This window comes from Crocuta crocuta, unplaced genomic scaffold (genome assembly GCF_008692635.1).
Source record: "Crocuta crocuta isolate KB4526 unplaced genomic scaffold, BGI_CrCroc_1.0 scaffold203, whole genome shotgun sequence".
In the NCBI taxonomy this organism is placed as follows: Eukaryota; Metazoa; Chordata; class Mammalia; order Carnivora; family Hyaenidae; genus Crocuta; species Crocuta crocuta.
Window position 1 is genome coordinate 719,144 of NW_027529172.1, and position 22,697 is coordinate 741,840.

Sequence of the window (22,697 nt, forward strand, 5' to 3'; positions counted from 1 at the left end):
AACCAGAATGGTAGCCAATTATTGATCAAGATAACTGGCAATATATATGATTTATTGACCTCTCTTTCTCAAGTTCTTTCCTGAGGTAATTGTCCAGTAAGCATAAATTATAAGGTAGAGTTGTACAAATACAAAAAAAAGGATTTTCATTTTAATAATATAATCATTAGCTTTTAGAATTTTTTTCTCATGTGGAATGGAGTCTATACACAACAGAGTAAAATATAACAATGGCATAGTAGAAAAGAGATTATTTTAAAGACCATTAATTCCATTTCTGCCAGTTTCTGCTTTAGTCATTATCATTATTTGGTTCTAATACATAGTTTAGCACAGGATTATATGAAATTAAAATATATATCAATTATTCTTTCACAAATGCTTTACATTTATACTTAAACCTATATTACCTCTTTGTGGAAGTATATGGTTATGTCTCTATTAAATTAATGTTATTTGAAGCCATGACTATAGTATATTTTATTATTAATTTAGATTTCCAACAGTGGCTAGCACCATGCCTTACACATTTATAGGTGCTTAATAAATATGCACTGAGTTGGAAATCTATTTCCGCATTTACTTGGATATAACAAAGCAACAGGAAGAAAGGGCCATGCATCACAGAGGTATTTATAATGCAGTGATGATTTCTCTTAGGAAAATTGCAGAAAACCTAAGAAATAGCATCTCCTTTCAGCAATATGCTAATCAGTCTTCAGAGAATTGTATTTAAAAAGAATAATTCAAGCTAACTGAAGCAGCTGTACTTCTACTTGGAAATGATACTTCTTATAAATCTAATACTACCAATGCATTTAAATTCATTTTTAATTATCATTATGTTCATATTTTTCTCCATAATTTATTCATGTTTCCTTGGATAATTTACTAGGTTGAACAATAAGTTTAAATGGCTTTTCGGGATCCATTAAGATCTAAGGATTGGTCACTGGGATCTAAAACAATGAAAGCCAAACAAAGAACTCACAAGACTCTTTAGTAGATGCAGATAAAAAGGACTCCCCCAAAGCAGCATTTTCACTCTGTGTCACATAAAGCACAGTATTGAATTGGGTTACAAAAATACTTTTAAATGAAAGTAACTGCTTTCACCATCCTCTGATAAACTTTTCTGCAAGTTATAGAAAATAAGTCTAAGTGAGAAAGGGTCAAGTATACAATTTGGTAAACTATATAATTCAATTCCAACCTAAGTAGTCCTCTGGCCCTCCCGTAGCTGTGCAATTTAATCAACTCCTAAATTGGTCAAACATCACACTTGAGCTTATACATGTATCAAATTCATTATTAAATACCGAGTTCTCTTTATTTTCTTGAAAGCCTCCTCTTTTTATTTTTCTAATGTTGTTATTTGAGTATAGTTGACACACAATGTTGCATTAGTTTCAGCTGTACAACAGTGATTCAACAAGTTTATACATTATGCTTTGCTCACCACAAGTGTAGCTGTCTCCCCTATTTAAAAAGTCTTGGTATAAGGATCAACAGGATAGCTGGTATACCTAGAATTAGCTCAGTATGAGGGAGAGATTTCTGATCATCAAAACAGCACAACCTAGATGAAAAGGTACACTGTAAAAGAATCCATTTCCAAAATTCAAAGACAGACTAGATATTTGAGTCTTTTCTACTCTAAGACCATTAACGATTAATAGTTTCTTCCATTTAACTTCTTCTTTTTAAAATTTTTAATGTTTATATATTTTTGAGAGACAAACAGATCATGAGTGGAAGAGGGGCAGAGAGAGAACAAGACACAGAATCAAAAGCAGGCTCCAGGCTCTTAGCTGTCAGCAGAAAGCACGATGTGGGACTCAAACCCACGACCGGGGGACCATGACCTGGGCCTAAGTCAGATGATTAACCGACTGAGCAATCCAGATGCCTCACTTCCTTTTAACTTTTCACAGGCCATTTTATCTTTTCCATACAATTAACTGTAGATTTTGAAATGTCTATAGTAGCATCTTGGTTAAAGTTTCATTTAAAAATGATGTTGTCATTTGAAATAACTTTGTTTTGTAATAATAATTCTTCAATTTTTATCTTTAATAATCAAGCTTTCAGATCACTGCATATAGTTTCAAAGAAAATAGGGAATTATTACCTAGGAGACATTCAGAATACTGAGTGAAGATTGTCTACATAAAAAAAAAAATTACTTTATCTTCCAGTAGAGAAGCTGAAGGCATAATATTCTTTATAATTGACAATTTCATTATTATTTATATTTATTAGCTTTTTGAATCACTACTGAGATGGGAAAGAAATAAACATCCTCCGGCCTATTTTCTCACAGGGTACATCTGGATTGTTTGAAACCAAAGACCTAAAAAATGCTTCACAATGAGATTCTAACACTGAAACAAGCATCAGGAAAGATACTCACACCTTTATGTTTATTGCAGCATTATTGACAATAGCCAAGGTATGGAAGCAACTCAAATGTTCATTGATAAATGAATGGATAAGGAAGATGTGGTATACACACACACACACACACACACACACACACACACACACAGTGGGATGTTACTCGATCATAAAAATGGATGAGGTTTGCCATTTGTGACAACATGGATGGACCTAGAGGGTATTATAATAAGTGAAATAAGTCAAACTGAGAAAGACTGATATTGTATGATTTCACTCATACATGGAATCTAAAAAACAAACAAACAAATACAGAATCAGACCTATAACTGAGGGTTGTCAGGGGACAGGTGAGTAGAGGGATGGGCAAAAAGAGTGAAGAGGCAGGAGAGATGTAGGTTGCAGTTATGAAATGAATAAGTTATGAGAATGAAAGGCATCACATGAGAACAAGAACTGGGTGGTTGTTACTGTAACAGCATTGTATGGTGACAGACAGTAGCTGCACCTGCGGTGAGCACAGCATAATGTATAAACTTGTTAAATCACTATGGTGTGTTTACCTGAGACTAATGTAACATTGTGTGTCAACAATAATAAAAAAATTTTAAATGCTGGCAAAGATGTTAGTTTGCTATAATTTAGACTGGTCTGACCAGCCAAAGTGGCAATAAGTTCTATCTTCTTCAGGACTCATTATTTTGAACACATGGAATTTCCAAGTGGAAACTTATTTGCATCAAACCTTATTATTAAGATGGGATGACGGTTTCCATTGTACTGCACAGCTCCTTTAAGGAAAAATCACAGAATACATGTCAATCTGTACTCATTTTTTCTGCTTTTTTTCCAAAGCATTCAGGACTTAATGTTGTGCTCAGTATTAGAATCCTATAAATGGAAAACACCTACAATAATCATAATCGTTGGAAACCATTCCTTAAAGCTCTTAAGTTTCAATATGGTGTGTGAGGAAAACATTATCATAACGCACCATGTTTTCTGGCACTCAGATTAAAATGAGAATAATATAGTCAGGTGAAAAATAGACAGTTTTATTTTCACATTAAAATATACAAAGACTTGCAGTGTTATCTTTTATCCAATGAAGCTAAATGGGAAAGTAAGATACTTCTTGTCTCTCAATGGAAAATTTTAATCTCACAAAGTCTAGAATATCAAAATTTCTATGTTGGTATTGTACATCATTCAAAAAGAATGGATAAAGGTTAAACTGATGTTATATTTTCTGCCCTTAGGCTCTAAAAGTTTAACCAAACTTTCCTGCTTTTTTTTCTGTAATAGTGCATCAAAATGTATGGAAGTTTGAATCACAGAGAGAATCTACAAACGAAATAATTTCACTTCAAAATTATTTCTTATTCATTTCCCAAACTTATCAACTTATCATTCCTATAAATCCTCACTGGTTTTAAGTAAAATTCTGGGAAACAATTTAAAATGCTGGGGAAAATAAAACACCTCACAGTCAAATTTTTTTTTACCATATTCACTTATTCAAGAATTCTTTTTCAAATTCTTCACAGTGATTTTTGCTCATAGATAATTTACTCTTATTCTTCCCACACGTGTACATGTGTGCGCGCACACACACACACACACACACACTTCTTGTAACCGTCCTCCTTATGTTCTGTGTGATTCCAGTGGGACTCCCAGTTGTAACACCAGGAGCAAATACTGCAAAAATGACCCAAAGGATTCCACCAGCCTCGCCATGGTGAATGGTGTGAAACCCGTGCCTTGCCAGGATTCAGTTCTTATGCTTTCAATCACAGTTTTACAGCATGTGAACCATGTGTTGTGTATCCTCACAGAAGCAGGCTCACAATTTGTGATCACCACTAGCAACTGAGCTGGGGAAACAAGAGCTGCAGTAAAAGAGGCTCTGCAATCTTCAAGAAAAGAAATGATAGAATACTTCCGGATGATGTAACAAGTTATATGGCTCTGTACTATGGTTTTACATAGAAATGGCAACAGATCCAGGGCGATTGGTAATTATTTAATACAAATTTTCAATTTCCTTTCACAACACACACACACACACACACACACACACACACACACACTTTAAAACAAGATTTAGTTTCACTTTCCGAATACACTCTGTAAACTACTACCTCTCCCCTGCCACGTTACCAGCATCTATTCCAAAGAATTACTGGACTCACCTTCTAACTAGCTGGACCTACACGTATACTCTTGCTTCTCAGGACATCTGTAGGGATCCTTTAGAAAGGAAATTCACTTTGTATCCTCTCAATCAAAGTTCTCCCAGGGTTTACCTGTTATCGTTAGGATGAAATCCAAAATCTTTCCATGGCTTACAAAGCCCTTTAAGATTTTAGAGTTGTCCAGTTTTCGAAACTGGTATCTTTCCTCTCTTCAAGCCACACTGGCCTTTTTGCAGTTTTGGAGACACATGCCAAGTTTGTTCCCTATGCTTATATCACTCTTCCCTTATATCTGAAAATGATTGATTTCACTTGGGTAGTTTTTTCATTGTCTGTTCTGGGGTGGCTTACTTCAACTACTCTGTCTTTCCCACTAGTCAGCTCAAATTTCACTCTGTCATTTATCACCATCTTAAATTGTACTGAGTTTGTTTTAATTCTTTATTTTCTGTCTTTGACTCTAAAACATGAAAGTGACAAAACTACACATTTTCTGTTTCCTTACAACATGGTCATCCAAGTGCCTGTACGGATGATGGGCTCATGGTATGTGTTCAATATGTATGTTCAATGATGAATGAATTATGAATGAATAAATATAATAGAAAGCTCTAATAAGATCAAAACAAAATGAATTTGGGCAACAGAAAAATTATCAGTGCCTTATGGAAAAGTCATTCAATTGCTTCAGCTGCATAGAAACTATAAGTTACAGAAGTTAAGAAACTGAAAGTAAAAAAAAGTCTATGTATAGAAAAATTACATAACTTGTAGGAAGTTTTTAAATCATGTTCTACTGATAAGGAAACAAACAAGAGGCACTAAGATAAAAATGAAATACATGGCAGTAAAATCACACAGTATTAATTAGAAGGGGACTGAAGGTAAAGAGAAGATAGGGAGTTTTTTGTTTTTCAGGTCGTAGTAACTTGAATCTGTTTATATGCTCCAATAACTAAGCTAGATATAGAAATACTTAAGATATTATGTGTAAGGATAGTTATTAAAGCTAATAGGGACAGGAAACTGTAGTTCTTAAAGTGTAAAACACAAGTTGAAGGACTAAGGCTGCATAGGAAAAATTATGAAGGCGACCTTATTATTATTGGTAAAATAAAATAAAAACAAAACAACACTGTTCTGAGTGTACTTCACAACTATTAATTAAAGTTAGTAATCTGAATGTCAGAGGGAATCCAAGAAGACACCATCTGATGACCTCTATTATCTTTGTGAACAAGACAATGAGTTCCCCAAATGAGCATAAAAAATGGTAAAATATGAATGGTACGATAACAAGAATAGATACTTTTACAATAGCAGTTTATAGAAATAGTGATAAAATTAGACTCAGGGCACAGAGAATGATTACCAGAAAGCATGGGTGGTTTAACTAAGAGTAGACACAGCCACACAAGTCTCGATAGTAATATCTGTATACAGACAACCTAGATTGTTGTCTTAAACACATAAATGAATACAGAACCATGTGACTCAGAGTAAGTCAGTTAACAAGCAACCTTCTAAGGCAGCAAACAGTGGAGGCTTTGACTCCACCAGCCTAAATTCAGTCCCTGATTGTATCACTTATCATTTGTGTGGCCTTTTGCAATTACTATAAACAATTGAGTTTTAATGCCTTAATCTGTAAAATGAGGAAAATGGTAGTACTAACATTCATCCTAGTTACCAACCCTATATAGATATGAATGGATCTCAGGGCTAAAACAAGAAGAAAGGTATCTAGAAAGTGATCAGCAATGTCATTTGGTCCCATAAGTATAATTTACATTTGTCATCAAGTTATAAGCATTTGAAAAAAATATGTTTTGAGCCTACAAGTGGGGATGAAGGCTCAAATTAATACATTTTATATACAATTTGCATATAAAATAGGCAAAACCCTTTTTTACAACATAGGTAAAATATCTCGAAATTTACTGAGACTTCACAGTCTGGAGTAATTTTTTTATAATCATCTGGAAACTCTAATCAGTGGTTCTCGTGCCTTATATGCTACAATTTTATCAGCGCCTACATTTGGGAATAAATTATGTGGAATTTCTAGAGTATATCATATTCTGGGATGTGCATGCATCTATGTGGCAAGAAAGGTTATATCACATCCAGATGAGGTCCCCGGTAGGCGAGTGCTTTAAACCACACCCATTTCTTAACAATCTGGACTCTGCAGTGACAAGCATGACATCTACTCTGCTACAACATGCAAGGACTCATCACATGACCTCACACAGAAGTAAGGTCTAGTGGGAAGAGCAGCTGAAAACTGTAGTACCTGGCCTAGAAGCCACTTTGTAGCAATAAATCTTGCCATGTGGAAGGAGGGACAAGATCCTTTATTGCATGGCTATCTGGCTCTGCTGGTAGGTGAGTATCAAAGAATATAAATTCTAGATTCTAAATCACAATGTAAATAGAGAGAGAAATAAGAAGTATAGAGTTCCATATTTTGACACTAGATAGGCCCAACATTAAAAATACTTTTAAAAATATTTTAAAGAAATTTAAAGGAAATAAATAAAAATAAATCTGGACTCTAGAAAAATAAAGACAAACAATTCACTGCAATATAGCAGTACATGACTCTGAATTTCCTAATTATTTACCCTCAGTAGTCAGCTATAAGAAAAAAGGCCTTTTACAAACTTTAGATGTTTATATGCTCTGGCATTTAATATCCATTACCTGGAAATACTATTGTTTTTCTGCCAACATTTGGCTAGCAGGAGGTTCAGCTGTCATGTATCCAAAATGTTGAATTCTTTAATAGAAACTTTGTAATAGAAAGTTTGGATTTAATATTTTAAATGTCATGACTAAATTTAAATGAATTCATAGCAGACTTGATCATTAGAAATCAGTTTAAGGATAATAATATTACATTTTCTAAAATGTTAAGAAATAAAATAGATTACCTAGAAAGGAAAGTATTTAGAACAAGAAAAATTCACTTGATGAGATTACCAAAAACAAAACATGTAAAACAGTAATTAGGTTCATCACAGCATCTGTCCATCAAATATGAACTGCTTTAAAAATAATAGGTCTAAATAATTGTGAGAATAAGTAAATTATGCACATCTTGTTACAGTTTATATATCCGTCACATCTTTCCCTGTGTGAAAACTCTTTAATTAAACTTCCTTATCTTGTGGTAAACACTATCTTATTGTCTGAAAAAATAAAAAAAGGCTGCAGCTCCAAAAATGTTATGGGTACAGTCAAATTTCTTTAATTTGCCACTATGTTAAATCATGTTTCACCATGTCATAACTGGGAAAGAATGATTGGTATAAAACCACTACCACTATATTTACAACCCATCTATTATTAAAACACACACACACACACACACACACACACACACTCTTTCTTAAAACTGAAAGAGATAATAAGACTCCATCTATACCATTTTTTTTTTAGTAAAACTTTATTTCCCTAGAGAAGTTTAAGGTCCACAGAAAAATTGAGGGGAAGGTAGAGATATCCCATATACCCCTTTCATCGCTTTCCCCATTATTAACATCTTCAACAGAGGGGTACATTTGTTACAGTTGATGAACCTACATTGATATATCATAATCACCTATTGTCTATAGTTTACATTACGGTTCACTCTTGGTGCTGTGCATTCACTGGGCTTAAACAAATGTATGATGACATGCATCCATCATTATGTCAACATATAGAGTAGTCTGACTGTACTAAAATTCCTCTGTACTCTACCTATTTATCCATTCCTGAGCCTTCTCCCAATTCCTTGGCAGTAACTGATCTATAGTCATCATAGTTTTGCCTTTTTCAGAATGTCATATAGTTGGAATCATACAGTATGCAACCTTTTCTGACTGTCTTCTTTTGCGTAATAATATGTATTTGAGATTTCTTCCGTGTCTCATCATGGCTGATATTTCATTGCTTTTATTACTGCCTGCTATTCCATTGTCTGGATGTACTACAGTTTATTGAACCATTCACCTACTGTAGAGGATCTTGGTTTTTCCCAACTTTTAGCAATTGTGAATAAAGCTTCTATTAAAATCTGTGTATAGATTATTTTGTGGATGTATGGTTTCAATTCAATTGGGTAAATACCAAGGAGTGTGATAGCCAAAATATGGTCAGATTATATTTATGTATGTAAGAAACCACCAAACTGTCCTAAATCCCCATTTGCAATGAACAAGAATTCCTGTTGGTCCACAACATCACCAGTACTTGATGTTTACAGGGTTCTGAATTTTGGCCATTCTAATAGATATGTAGTGGTATTATGTCATTTGAATTTCTATTCCCCTGATGACATATAAAATGGAGCATCTTTTCATATGCTTATTTACCAGCTATATATCTTCTTTGGTGAAGAATCTGTTAAGGTCTATGGTAATTTTTAAATAAGTTTGTTTGATTTGTTATTATTGACTTTTAAGGATTATTTGTACCTTTTGGATAGCATTCTTTTATCAGATGAAATTTTTACAAATATTTTCTCCTGGTCTGTGGCTAGTCTTCTGATTTTTTTCATTATGTCTTTCACAGAGCAGAAGATTTTAATTTTAATAAAGTTCAGCTTATTAATTATTTCTTTCATTGGTTGTGTTTTTTTTGTGTTTTATTTTTTAAAAAGTCAGCAATGCTCAAGTCATCTTTTCCTATGTTGTCTTCTAGCAATTTTATACTTATGTATTTTACATTTAGGTGTGTGATCTATTTTGAGTTAATTATTGTGACAGATGTACAAAGTCTGTGTTCAGATCTTTTTGTTTTGTTTTGTTTTGCTTTGCTTTCCTTTGCATTTTGATGTCCAGTTGTTCCAGTACCATCTATTGAAAAGACTACCTTTGCTTTACTGCCTTTGCTTCTCTTTCAAAGCTTAGCTGACTGTATTTATCTGGGATTATTTCTGGGCAATCCTATTTCATTTATCTATTTATGTATTCTTTTGCCAATACCATAATATTTTGAGTACTATAGCCTTATTTTAAATTTGATGTCTGGTAATATCAGTTCTCCAACTTGTTCTTCCTCAATATTGTGTTGGCTATTCTGGGTCTTTTGCTTCTTCATATAAACTTTAGATTTAGTTTGTCAATATCCACCAAATAACTTACTGGGATATTGATTTGGACTGCATTGTATCTAGAGATCAAGCTGGTAAGAGTTGACACATTGACAACATTGAATTTTCCTATCCATGAACATGGACTATTTCTCTATTTAGTTATCCTTGGATTTTTTTTCATCAGTTGTGAAGTTATCCTTATATAAACGAGGTATATATTTTGTTATATTTATCCCTAGTATTTCATTTTGGAGATGCTAATGTTAATATAATGTGTTTTTCTTTCACTGACATATAATTTACATATAACATTGGGTAAGTTTAAGGTGGACAATAGATTGATTTAATACATTTATATATTGTGATATGAATACCACCACAGATTTAACTAACACCTCTATCATGTAACATAATTATTATTCTTTTTTGGTGAGAATAGTTTTTTGTTTTAGTTTTAGTTTAGTTTTAGTTTTAGTTTTGTTTTAGACAGGAGTAGAGGGTAGAGGGAGAGGGGGACAGAGAATCTTAACCAGGCTCCACACCCAGGACAGAGTCCAAGGTGAGGCTTGAATTAAAAATCTTGAGATCATGACTTTGAGGTCATGACCTGAATCCATCACTTAACCAACTGAGCCATCAAGGCACCCTGTGGTGAGAACATTTAAGAATAGTTTCTTAACAACCTTGAAGTATATAATACAGTGTTGTTGACTATAATTACTATGCTTTACATTAAATCTTCAAAACATACTCATCTTCTAGTTACAAGTTTATGCACTTTATCAACATCTCCCCAGTTTCTCAACTTCCAGCTCTAGGTAACCACTATTCTTCTATCTGTTTCTACAAGTTTGGCTCTTTTATATTCCACATATAAGTGATATCATAGAATATTTATTTTCACTGCCTGATTTATCTCAACAAGCATGTTATTTCCAAAGTTTATCCATGTTGTCAGGAATGGCAAGATTTCCTTCTTCCTCATGTCTGAAAAATATGCCATTGCATGTGAATATGTATACATACACATTACATCTTTTTACCTATTTGTCTGTTGATAGACATTAGGTTATTTCCATATTTTGGTTATTGTCAGCAATGTTGCAATGAACATGGAAGTGTAGATATCTTTACAATATCTTGTTCATATTTCCTTTAGATGTATACCCAGAGTTTGACTGCTGCGTCATATACTAGATCTATTTTAAATTTTGGGGAGGAACTCCATACTGTTTTATGTAGTAGCTGCACCTTCCCATCAACATTCCCATTAGCAGTGGACCAGGGTTCCCTTTTTTCCACACCCTCACCAGCACTTGTTATCTCTTATCTTCTTGCTGATAGCCATTCTAACTGGTGTGAGGTAATATCTCATCATGGTTTTAATTTGTACATCCTGGATGATTTAAGTGATGTTGAGCTTTGTTTTCTTTCTTTCTTGGCCATTTGGATGTATTCTTTGAAGAAAAAAAAATGTTTATTCAGTTCTTCTGTCGAATTTTTAAAAGTTTGTCTATTTTGAGAAATAGAGAGCAAGTGGAGGAGGGGCAGAGAGAGAGGGAGAGAGGGAATCCCAAGCAGACTCCATACTGTCAGCACCAAGCCCAATGCAGGGCTCAGTCTCATGAACTCTGACATCATGACCTGAACCAAAATCAAGAGTCAGACACTTAACAAACTGAGCCATCTAAGTGCCCCAGCTTCTTTAACTTTTACTTATAATTTAAAATATAATACATAATGAAGTGCCAACTCCAGGTCAATAAAGAGGAACAATACAATTTAAAGAATTTGAGATCAGATATTTTGAGATAAGAATTCAAATATCTTATCTTATTGTAAAATATAGGGCTGTGTATCTTAAATTATCCATTGGTTATGAGACATCCATAAATACTTTCACAACTTGAGATTTCAAGCTAAAAGTATGCTATTAATATAAATGTTAAAACTGCTTGTGGAACATTTGTTAGTAAATATAAATTGAAGATTTAGGTGGCTTTGGGCAATGCGGCCATATTAACAATACTAATTTTTCTTATCCATGATTGGGAGAATTAATATTGTTAAACAGATATTGTGTTCTGAATTTCAAATTCTATTTGTTCATTGCTGGTATATTGGAATGAAATTGACCTTTGTGCATTAATCTTATATCCTGCTGTCACTGCTTATTAGTTTTAGGAGTTACTTTGTCCATTGTTTCAGATTTTCTTCATAGATAACATGTAATTTGTGGACAAAGACAATTTTATTTCTTTTTTCCTGATCTGTGTATGTATATTTCACTTCCTTTTCTTTTTCTTGCATTAGTTAGAACTTACAATATGATGTTGAAAAAGATTGTTAAGGGGGAAAGGGGATGATATCCTTGATTTTTACCTGATCTTAGTGGGCAAACTTTGAGTTTCTCACCAATAAGTATGATATTAGGTGTATGTTTTTTAGATATCTTTTGTAAAGTAGAGAAAGATCCCTCCACTTCTAATTTACTGAGAGTTTTCATCATGAATGGATGTTGGATTTTCCCAAAAGCTTTTTCTGCATCTGCTGATATGATCATGTGATTTTATACACACAATTTTGAAACAAGAATAAACTGCAATAGTTGATCATTCAAAATTACTTATATCTAATTACTATTTTTTTACAGGCAAAAGTGTGATCATACAGGCATCAGGATACATTGCTTGAAGTAGAGAAATTGATACACTCTTCATATAGGGTATTTGACAATATCTATCAAAATTTAAATATATTCTTCCTTTAACTTAGCAACTCAACTGCTAGGAATTTCTGGCAAAAATATACAAATAAACATGCAAAAAATGAATGTAGCCATATAAGATAAAAAACTAGAAATAACCTCAATGTCCATCAATAAGATATTGTTTAAATAAATTATTGTACATACATGTAATGAGTATTTTTATGGCCATTTAAAGGAGTGGCTGGGGGGCTCAGTTGGTTAATCATTAGACTCTTGATTTCGGCTCAGGTCATGATCTCCCAGGTCATGAGTTCAAGCCCCACATAGGACTCTGTACTGACAGTGCAGAGCCTGCTTGGGATTCTCTCTCTCTCTCTCTCTCTCTGCCTCTGTGTCAAAATAAATAAACTTTTAAAAAAATCTAAGAAAAATAAAAGACTATGATAAAATCCATGTGCTAAATTGCAAACATGAAAAAATATATAAAGTTAATAAAACAAAGCACAACAGCATACATAAACCCTCCCATTAGGTGGTATTTGTGTTTGTATGAATGTATGCCTGTTGAAAATTTCTGCAAGAGTGGGAGTGAAACTGAATGGTCTGGTAGAGGGAGGTATAAAATACGTACTACCTTTGCTTGTTCTCCCCCACATTATTTTTGTAAGATTTTAAATTTTAAAGAAAATATTTAAAAATTGATACCATTTATAATATCTTTATATAATAATTTCCTTCTTTTCACAGCTAGCTAATAAAGGATCATGTTTTTTCTCAGTTCCTTCAAAATAGTAAATTACAGCAATATAGAAAGAGATTTATATTTAGAAGACAAAGAATAATCATTTTTCTTAATAGGCAATTAGTTTTAACCTCCTTAGAGATAAAACTATCTGATATTCTTTTAATATAAAAACCATCTATTTAACCTATGTAATTAGCTCCCTCTATCTATAAATCAGAAATCTAAGTAAAATAATTGGACTTTGAACCTAAGTAATTTTTTTTTTTATTTTTTTAATGTTTATTTATTTTTGAGAGAGAGAGAGAGAGAGAGAGAGAGAGAGAGAGAGAACATGAATGGGGGAGGGATAGAAAGAGAGGGAGAGGGAGACACAGAATCTGAAGCAGGCTCCAAGCTGACAGCACAGAGCCCAACACAGAGGTCCAACTTATGAGTCTTGAGATCATGAGCTAAGCTGGAGTTGGACACTTAATCGACCGAGCCACCCAGGCGCCCCTGAACCTAAGTATTTTAGTCTTCATCATATAAAGACACTGGTGTAGGAGATATTAAGTTCCACCTGAAACACCTCCTTAAAAGCTGCCTTTTTCATAAATTATCCATTTTTTCCTTTCTTCCAAGGTCTCCACTCTCTTCTTGTTTATTTTGGAAACCATACTTCATTAAGCAATATTTGAGTCTCCCTTTGTTGTATTTTTCTTCTAATCTTACTGTCTTCCCTCTATAACAGATATTCATGAAACAAGAATTGAAAGGCAGAGATAATGGCTTACATGTGAATTGCATTCCCGGCGATCATCATCCACAGTATGCAATCAACTGAGTTGTATCTATCCCCCATGTCATTCCAGTGGAGGCTTCTTGTGGTGGCTGCTAGCATTGCCCTCCTCTATTACCCAGCATAATTCAAACCCTGTTTTCACACCTGAAATCTCGATCTCAGGAGACTCAGAAGTATACACAGAGTACGTTAATTAAAATCTGCTTTACGAAACTCAAAGCCAGTATTATGGGATGCAGAGCTGGAAAACTCCACTTAGACCCAATCTTTCCTTCCTCCAAACACAAGAAGTAACTAAGCGAAGCAGAAGAAGCATATAAATCTTTGGGCCCACTGGGGAAATAAGAGCTCTCTGAAAAGACAGGAAAAGACTTATCTATAACCAATCATGAATGACAGTTTTAGAGGAGTAATTTTAGCACATGTGAATACTTCTCATATATTTTGAACTATTTGGTCTGAAGCCTTTTTCTCTAGGCATAGAGATTTGGTAAATGATATAAACTAGAAAATCATTAAAGGAAGTGAATTTGTTCAAAATATAGCACTCTAGAGGTGCCTGGGTGGTTCAGTTGGTTAAGTGTATGACTTCGGCTAAGGTCATGATCTCACGGTCCATGGGTTCGAGCCCCATGTCGGGGTCTGTGCTGACAGCTAGCTCAGAGCCTGGAGCCTGTTTCAGATTCTGTGTCTCCCTCTCTCTCTGACCCTGCCCTGCTCAGGCTCTCTCTCTCTCTCTCTCTCTCTCCCTCCCTCTCACTCTCTCCCTCTCTCTCTCTCTCAGAAATAAATAAAACATTACAAAAATTTCAAAGGATAGCACTCTAATAACCTCCAGGAGAATGAAGTATGTTTATTTCCTTGCTATTTCCCTGAAGTAGCTGTCTCTCTCATATTTCCCCAACACAAGTATGACACATCATTCCCATCCTCTCCATTCTCAGCTGGCAAAATCATAACTGCTTCTACTTGAAAAACAACGTAACCTGAAATATCATCTCTTATAATCATGTCAGAAGTCAACCTTTATTTTTTTCAAATATTGTTTCAACTGTAGCTCAACCTTAAGTTATTAAATATATAAACAAATTACTATGATACAGGTAGATAAAAAAAGGATTTCTAATGTGCTCTGGGCACAATGATAAAGGAGAATTTAATTCTTCCTTGTGCTGGGACACGTGTCAGAGAAAGCTGGATAGAGATTTCTCAGTTATTAATGTTTATTGATTGCTTACATTGTGAAAAGGGTGTTACACAAATTATGTCTTTATATTTTAACAAAACCAAGGGAGGTAGATAGTACATTTATCATCTCTATTTTATAAACAAGAAAACTGAGGTTTGGAGAGCTTAGTATGCTCAAAGTCATTCTACTACCAAAAGATGGAGACAAACTTCAAAGCCAACCAGTCTAATTTCAAATTACATACCAATAACCATCATGCTAAAAGCCTCTTGATTAATGGAGTATTTATCAGAACAAAGGAATAAACGGACAGAACATTTCCCCAGGAAAAAAATCTCAGACATAACAAGAATCTATGATTATAAACTATATTAACATGTTTAAAGGAAAAAAATAATAGGAACTAACCCTTACACAATGTCTACTCTGTATGGATCCTTAAATCAGCATCATCACAAAGTACCATTTTTATCATTCCTACTTTACAGGAACTGAAGTACAGAGAATTTAATTGTGTGGTCAAGATCACACAGTTAGCAGATTGAGACTAGACTGTGAAGTCAGGCAGTCCTGACGCTGTGTTGGAGTCTGACCTCTGTGTTCTCTTCCATCTTTTCACACAATGAATTTCCTACAGTGCTAAGACTGAGATTTGTCCCCAGGAGAAATCTGCAGAGGATGCTATAAAGCTACCTGGGTCCTGTGACAATGGACTATGCCAAGGATTTTGGACTTTAATCAACAAGCCCCTAATTTTCAGCAGAAGTGGGGATAATATGATAGTAATGACATTATATGCTGTGTATTTAAAAATATAATCAGTGTTGTCTTATTTTTATATTTGAGAAACATACTTTTTGTTTTTGCAATACAGAGCATCTGAAGTAAAACTTGACCACATTATAATGACTGATATAAATGTTTAGTTTAATGAATTACATTTTCTTCTTATGTGCAGTTCTCAAGTATCTAGGGATTAAATTCTCTTGAAGGTGATATCAGAATAGATAACCCAAGAATTGCATATTCAGCAAAAAGACAACATGGGTTAAAATATGCCAAGAAATTGTACATTAAGCAAGAGTAACTCAGCAATTTTCTTAAAGATATATAGAGTTGTAAGATAAAATTATTTAACATCTATAAAATGTATAGATGAGTGTCTCATGTATATGCTTTGTAAGTATCAAATATTATGTTTCAAAAGATATTACAATATAATAATTAAAGGAACAAATTCTGGAACAATAGCCATATATATACATATATGCATGTATATATATACATATGTATATATATATACACACACATCTGTGTCATTATGTGTGTGTGTGTGTGTGTGTGTGTGTAGTGAGAGAGAGAGACAGAGCATTAGAAAAGTTCAAGAAAGAAATGAAACATGATTAACTTTAGGTGTTATCTATGTTTTAAGAAGTTACACTAATTCACTATCCAAGATACTATGACCTCTTTTTAAATGCAAGTAATATTAAAAAATAATATAAACGATGAACTTTGGATGATAATGTATGTGTCAATGTAAATTTATGAAATATGACTAATGTACCCTCCTGGTGGGAGTCGTTGATAATGGATAATGGTTATGCAAATGTGGGGACAGGGTATATGGAAATTTTCCATGACTTTTGCTCACTATTGCTGCTAAGCCAGAACTATTCTAAAAAAATAAAGTCCATTTAAAAAAAAGTGTTGCAAAACCTCTAGATTCTAACTGAAAGATCTATGGATAGTGAGGTACTTAAATAGTTATATAAACATCTATTCATAAATGTATAAACAATGATATGTTCACAATTAATTTATAATTATAAAAAGGAATGTGTGTATAAAAAGATAAACTTGATTTCAAATCCTACATTTGTCTGTTTTATCCAGCTATCTACCCTCTTTATATAATCTGAGGCAGAATATCCAAAATCTCAGAGCATCAGTTTTTGATTCTATAAAAGGACCATACTAGTCTTTAGTAGAAAACTTTTGGGATGTTGTATAAAACTAAATAAATTTAAATCACTTAGTAAAAAAATTTTTGCACATATTAAGTGTGCAATAAATGCTGGCTTTCATTCTCCCTAAGGACAATATCAACACATTTATATACTCCATGGGCTAAACCTTACATAAGTGTAAGGAGCATTGTTTTAAAACAGCTATAAGTTCCATTCTATTCAACAAACATTTTTGAGACTCTACTATAAATAAGCCCTGTGACTGAATCTTTCCATCATAAATATTTCAACAGTACAATAATGGAAATATAAATACCATAGTCATATATTTAATAATTACATAAGGAAATTCAGGTTTTCTTTTTAAAATGGCCATCAAGATTATGAATTATAAAAGTGTATAGTTAAAATAGAGGAGTTTTAGGACTCACATTCCTTTGATATCTGTTTTAATAAATAGTATTTTATATTAGCTTCATCACACTTTTTTATAATGCCTTTTTACAAGGCCCAAACCATTTCCTTATTGATGCTTTTTCAACCTTTGGTGTAAATGGACCAGAAATTACCATGGCTAGATTTGTCCTATAATAACTTCTTCAACCTTACTGTTTTGCTATGCTAAAACTTTTTTTTTAATATAAGCAGCATTCATTGATTGGTGCCTGAAACACTGATCTAGAAATAGTGTTAATTATGTGCAGCTGCACAGGCAGCAAAGGGAGCATAAAACACTAGGCTTCTTGCTCACAATGTACAAGGACAGGGAAACAAAGACTCTCAACTGTAAGCATCTCCAGAGCTTTTCCCCATGATAACAATATAAAGTGGGTCATTTTCAAAACCTAGCAAACCCATCATATATTTTATATAAAGCGTCTAAATCTTAGAAAACACACTGCAGTTTAAGATTCTCTCATTATTCATAAAACTCTTTTGTTGTAATTGGCGATGATAACGGTAACAGAAAACCAGCACAAGCACACAGGTATCACGTTTGTTTGAGATAAATTCTTCATGAGACAAATGTCCAAACATATGATTTGACCATGACTTACTTGCAGAGTTTTCAACCTTCTCCACACTGGCAATAGTGTTCACAGCTTGTGTAAAACACAGCATGAACCTCCTGATCAGTCTATTTTTCCAATGTCAAAGACACATATTGTTATTTACAGCACTAGCAATTGTTTCAATCATTTACAAACCTAAGACAAGGGTCTACCAGCTACCTAAGGGTCTAATTGTAAGAGAATCATTTCTCCCTCATATTTTCATATCCTCCTCTCCCTTTTTTTGCTGGCAATTATTTGTTTATTCAATCAATAAATTTATTCTTATTAATATAAAATTGGCATATAACATTATATGACTTTCAGGTATACAAAATTATACTTTGATATCTGTATACACAACAAAGTGATCACCACCAAGTCAAGTTACCACTTATCACCACACAGTTAAGTCCACTTCACCCATTAGGTAATCATCAATCTGTTCTCTATATCTACAAGTTTATTTTTGTATTGTTTTGTTTATTCATATGTTTTGTTGTTGTAGATTTTCCACATATGAGTGAAAGCAAAAAGGATTTGTTTTCTTCCATCCGATTTATTTCAGTTAGAGTAATACCCTTAAGTTCTACCCATGCTATGGTAGAATTATGGCAAGATTTCATTCATCTTTATGGCTGAATAGTAGTTCGTGTGTGTGTGTGTGACATCATTTTTATCCATATACCTATCAATGGCTTGTCTGAAAAACTCTTAATCTCTCCTTCAATTCTGAATGATAACCTTGCAGGCTAAATAATTCTTAGTTGGAAGGTTTTGTTTTGTTTTTTTCTTTTAGCTCTTTGAAAATATGCCACTCCTTTCTGGTAAGCAAAGCTTGTGTTGAAAATCTGCTGACAGCCTTATGGAATTTCCTTTTATGTAACAAGTTGTTTATCTCTTTCTGGATTTAGGATTATTTTCTCTTTATCTTTGCCTTTTAACAGTTTAACTATAATGAGCCTTAAAGTGGATCTCTTTGGATTTAACTTGTGTAGAACTCTCTGGGCTTCTTGGACCTGTCGGTCTGTTTTCTTCCCGAGATTAGGGAAGTGATTCAGCTATCATTTCTTCAAATAAGTTTTTTGGCCTTTTGTGTTTCTTCTCTTTCTTGTACCCATATACCACAAATGCTAATCTGCTTAATGTTTTCCCAACAGTCCTTTAAAATAACTAAAAAACTTCAATTTTATATTATAATTGTTTTTTTTCTTCTCTGTCTGGATGAGTTCCAATGATTTGTATTCCAGCAGACGGATACATTCTTCTGCTTCATCCAGCCCCCTGTTGAGCCACTCAGTGGAAATCGTTTAATTTAATTATTGTATTCTTCAGTTTTGTGATTTTTGTTTGGCACTTCCTTATGTTTTCTGTCTCTTTATTGAAGTTCTCACTATGTTCATCCATTTTTCTTCCAGGTTCTGGGAGCATCTTTATGACCATCACTTGGAACTCTTTATCAGGTAAATCGCTTAACTCTGTTTCCTTCAGGTATTTTTCTGAGGTTTTGTCTTGTCCTCAGAAGAGGAAAAGTCTTCTCTTTGTACATTTTGCCAGACTCTCTGTGTTTGTTTCTATGTATTAGGCAAATCAGCTGCCTCTCATCATCTGAAAGGAGTGGACTAATGTAGGATATATGCTGTGGAGCTCAGAAGTCATGTAGCTCAGAAAGCTATCCTCTATGGCAGCCAGAATCATCCCTGTGTGAGCTGTGTGCATCCGTCTTCTGGGCTGAGGCTGTAGCTGCAGAATGGGGGTGGGCAGGGCTCTCACCAGGCCCAGTTGTAGCATGTGGCTGTGACACAGGAGTGAGCATGGCTCTCACTTGAGCCCACATGTGATGTGTGGCTCCAGCATGAGGGCTGGTGGAGCTCTTGGTGGGGCACATCCTCTGGTGCTAACAGGTTAGAGAGAGAATTCTATAATGGTAGACACCAGTGCCTGCATTTTCAGTGAGTTTGCAAAAATGGCACCTCTGTCTGCAGGGACAGTCCCAGCTTCTTGTATTTCCAGCAGATGCTTTAAGATCAGTGACTGGATCTTCTTCACATATGTTCTAGTTTCTTTTCAAACTGGTGTTTTTGTGCTGGATCCCAGGACAAGTGATTCTGTGTTCTCCATTCCCTACAGTTCTATGGTTTTCGTGGATGTAATTCCCACTGGTTTTCAAGACATGGAATTTGGGGCACTAATCTGTCCTGTGAAGGATCTAAGCATTAGGGTGTCTGATGTAGACACAGACCCTTTACTTCTCAGGGAAAAGTTCCATAATTTTGAGAGCCATCCTGGTCATGGATTGCTGTTGTTTTTTTTTTTTTTTTTCCCTACAACGTTCCCTTTTTTCCCTTGTTGTAGAGCTCTGTTTATTCCATTTTTAGGTCTTTTCCAGAGGAAATGTTTCCATATGTAATTGTAAAGTTGTTGTGTCCATGAGAGGGGATAAGTTCAGGATTTTCCTACTGCCCTGTAGAACACATCTTTCTCAATAAATTTATTTACATTTATTTAATTGACTCCTATGTCATTCCCAGACTATCTCCAACAAATATGCGCAAGGCACACAGAAAAAAACTCCACACTTAGATTATCTAGGTTGACCAGTTCAATTGATCAAACTACCCAATTTTCTTCTCTAACATTCAAAAACAAAAGCTCTTTTATCTTTTAATACATTATTCAAAGAACAATATACTAACTAGTACGTCAAGTTGCATATAAAGTTGTAAGTAAGACACAGACCTTACCTTCATAAGCTTCCTGTCAGTTGAAGGAGATTGATGTTAGACAATTTATTACAAATGTAATGAGTATTTCAAAAAGAGAAGCACAGGGTAAGGTAATGGAAAAATGGATGCGTTATCTAGTTTGAGGAGGGTGGGGGAATTAGCAAAACCTCTTTGAAAAATGACATTCTCTCTACAGAAGCAAACAAGAAATTTCATTTTCTCTTTTATGAGATCAAGAAAAGAAAAAAGAAAAAAGAAAGCTGTTCCTTTAAATCAAAACAATAGTAATTTCCATTCTAAACTATGTAAATGGCCAACATTGATTAATTAAACCTGTTTTGCTTATTTTATGTACCCTGCCCCCAATTTACACACACCCCAGAGTTAAGACTTTCTTTATTTACATTAGACACCTTTATTGATCAAACTTCTTGGCAAAAGTCTCCTTCTCTAAATGCTGTATAAACATTCACTATGTACTGACATCCTCAAAGCAAATAAAGCATATCAAATATTAATCTTAAAATCAATTCTTTGGAACTAGTTATATATTTATTGAATATGGTGTGCACTGTGTGCAAATTTTATAATACTTTATCAGAAAAAAAAACAGGAGTAAATAATATGTACATAAAACACTTTGAAGTCCACCTACTTAAAATACAGTGGACTCCCCCACTGTCCCAGCTTACCACTATACCAAAGGCAGTGTTGGTAATGGTTCTCCACTGATGACATTGCACCTGCTTATACTAAGAAATACTCTAGCTTTTGTTCTGAGTCTTTATCACATTAAGGAAGTTTATTTTTGTCTGTAGTTATATCTTTGTTTAATAGGTTAGAGAAGCAGTGAAAACAGTTGTTAAAAGCATGGACTTTGGTGTCAGTAAACATAGACTGGAATCAATGCACTAAATAATTCCCAGCTTTGTGAACTTGAATCAGTTACTTTAACCTCTCCTGGCTTCAGTGTTCAGCAGTTGTGGAAAGGAGAGAGTCTCTGCCCTGGGCATGCAATTAACTGTGAAGACTTCAGTTGCTCTTTGACTTGGTTCAGGGGGCCAGGGGCTAAAGGGTCAATGAGATGTTAACTGTGTGTTAAATGAAAACCTTTCCCAGGGTCTCTGACACTTGTGATAAAACAGTTTTTGCTTTTATATGAAATGAATTGACTAAGTCTCTGGAACTTAGGTGAGGGATTATACATGAATGCATTTCAACACTACCCTCCTATTGATTTCTCAAGTAGAAATCAACTCTCCCCTATACCTGCCATACATACATTTGAGTACTAATATTTAAATTTTTGGTGATTAATTAATATAAGTCCAAGTAATTCAGAAACTTTTTGGAATCTGAGGGAGATATATAGAAAAATAACATTCTGTCTTGGTATCCCTTTATAAAAGTAACTGAGGATATGCTTGAGTATTGCCAGTAACTCTGTTTTACCATTCTGTGCCCTCCCACAGTACATTGACCTTATAGCAATGCTATTTCCTACAAGTCTTTTATACTTTGCATCTCCAGACTTCCTGTCTTTCTTCCTGTCTCTTACTTCTGCAAGTTTATTATTGATATGCCACGATTCTTTGTCCTAAGTGAACTTATTCCCAAACTCTTTATCTTAGCTCCATTAGCCAGCCTGTCTCAGTACTTGAAATCTGTTGCTATAAATGTGGTGTTATGGATTAAACACCTCCTTTACTCCATAGAGTATGTAATAAAAGGCTTTATGCATTTGTGCTTTCAAACTAATAAGAAAAGTCAAAAAAACTTAAATTTTGTCATTTTCTAGAAACATTACTTACATTCTTATTCTCTAATGTTTTTTTTTTTTTTTCTC

General features: G+C 34.0%; 1 protein-coding gene across 1 annotated transcript in view; it reads right to left on the reverse strand.

The window, feature by feature from the left end:
* The window catches only part of SPOCK3 (SPARC (osteonectin), cwcv and kazal like domains proteoglycan 3), a 473,254-nt gene that overhangs the window by 233,337 nt on the left and 217,220 nt on the right, over positions 1 to 22,697 (reverse strand). The gene's annotated exons all lie outside the window — the stretch shown is intronic.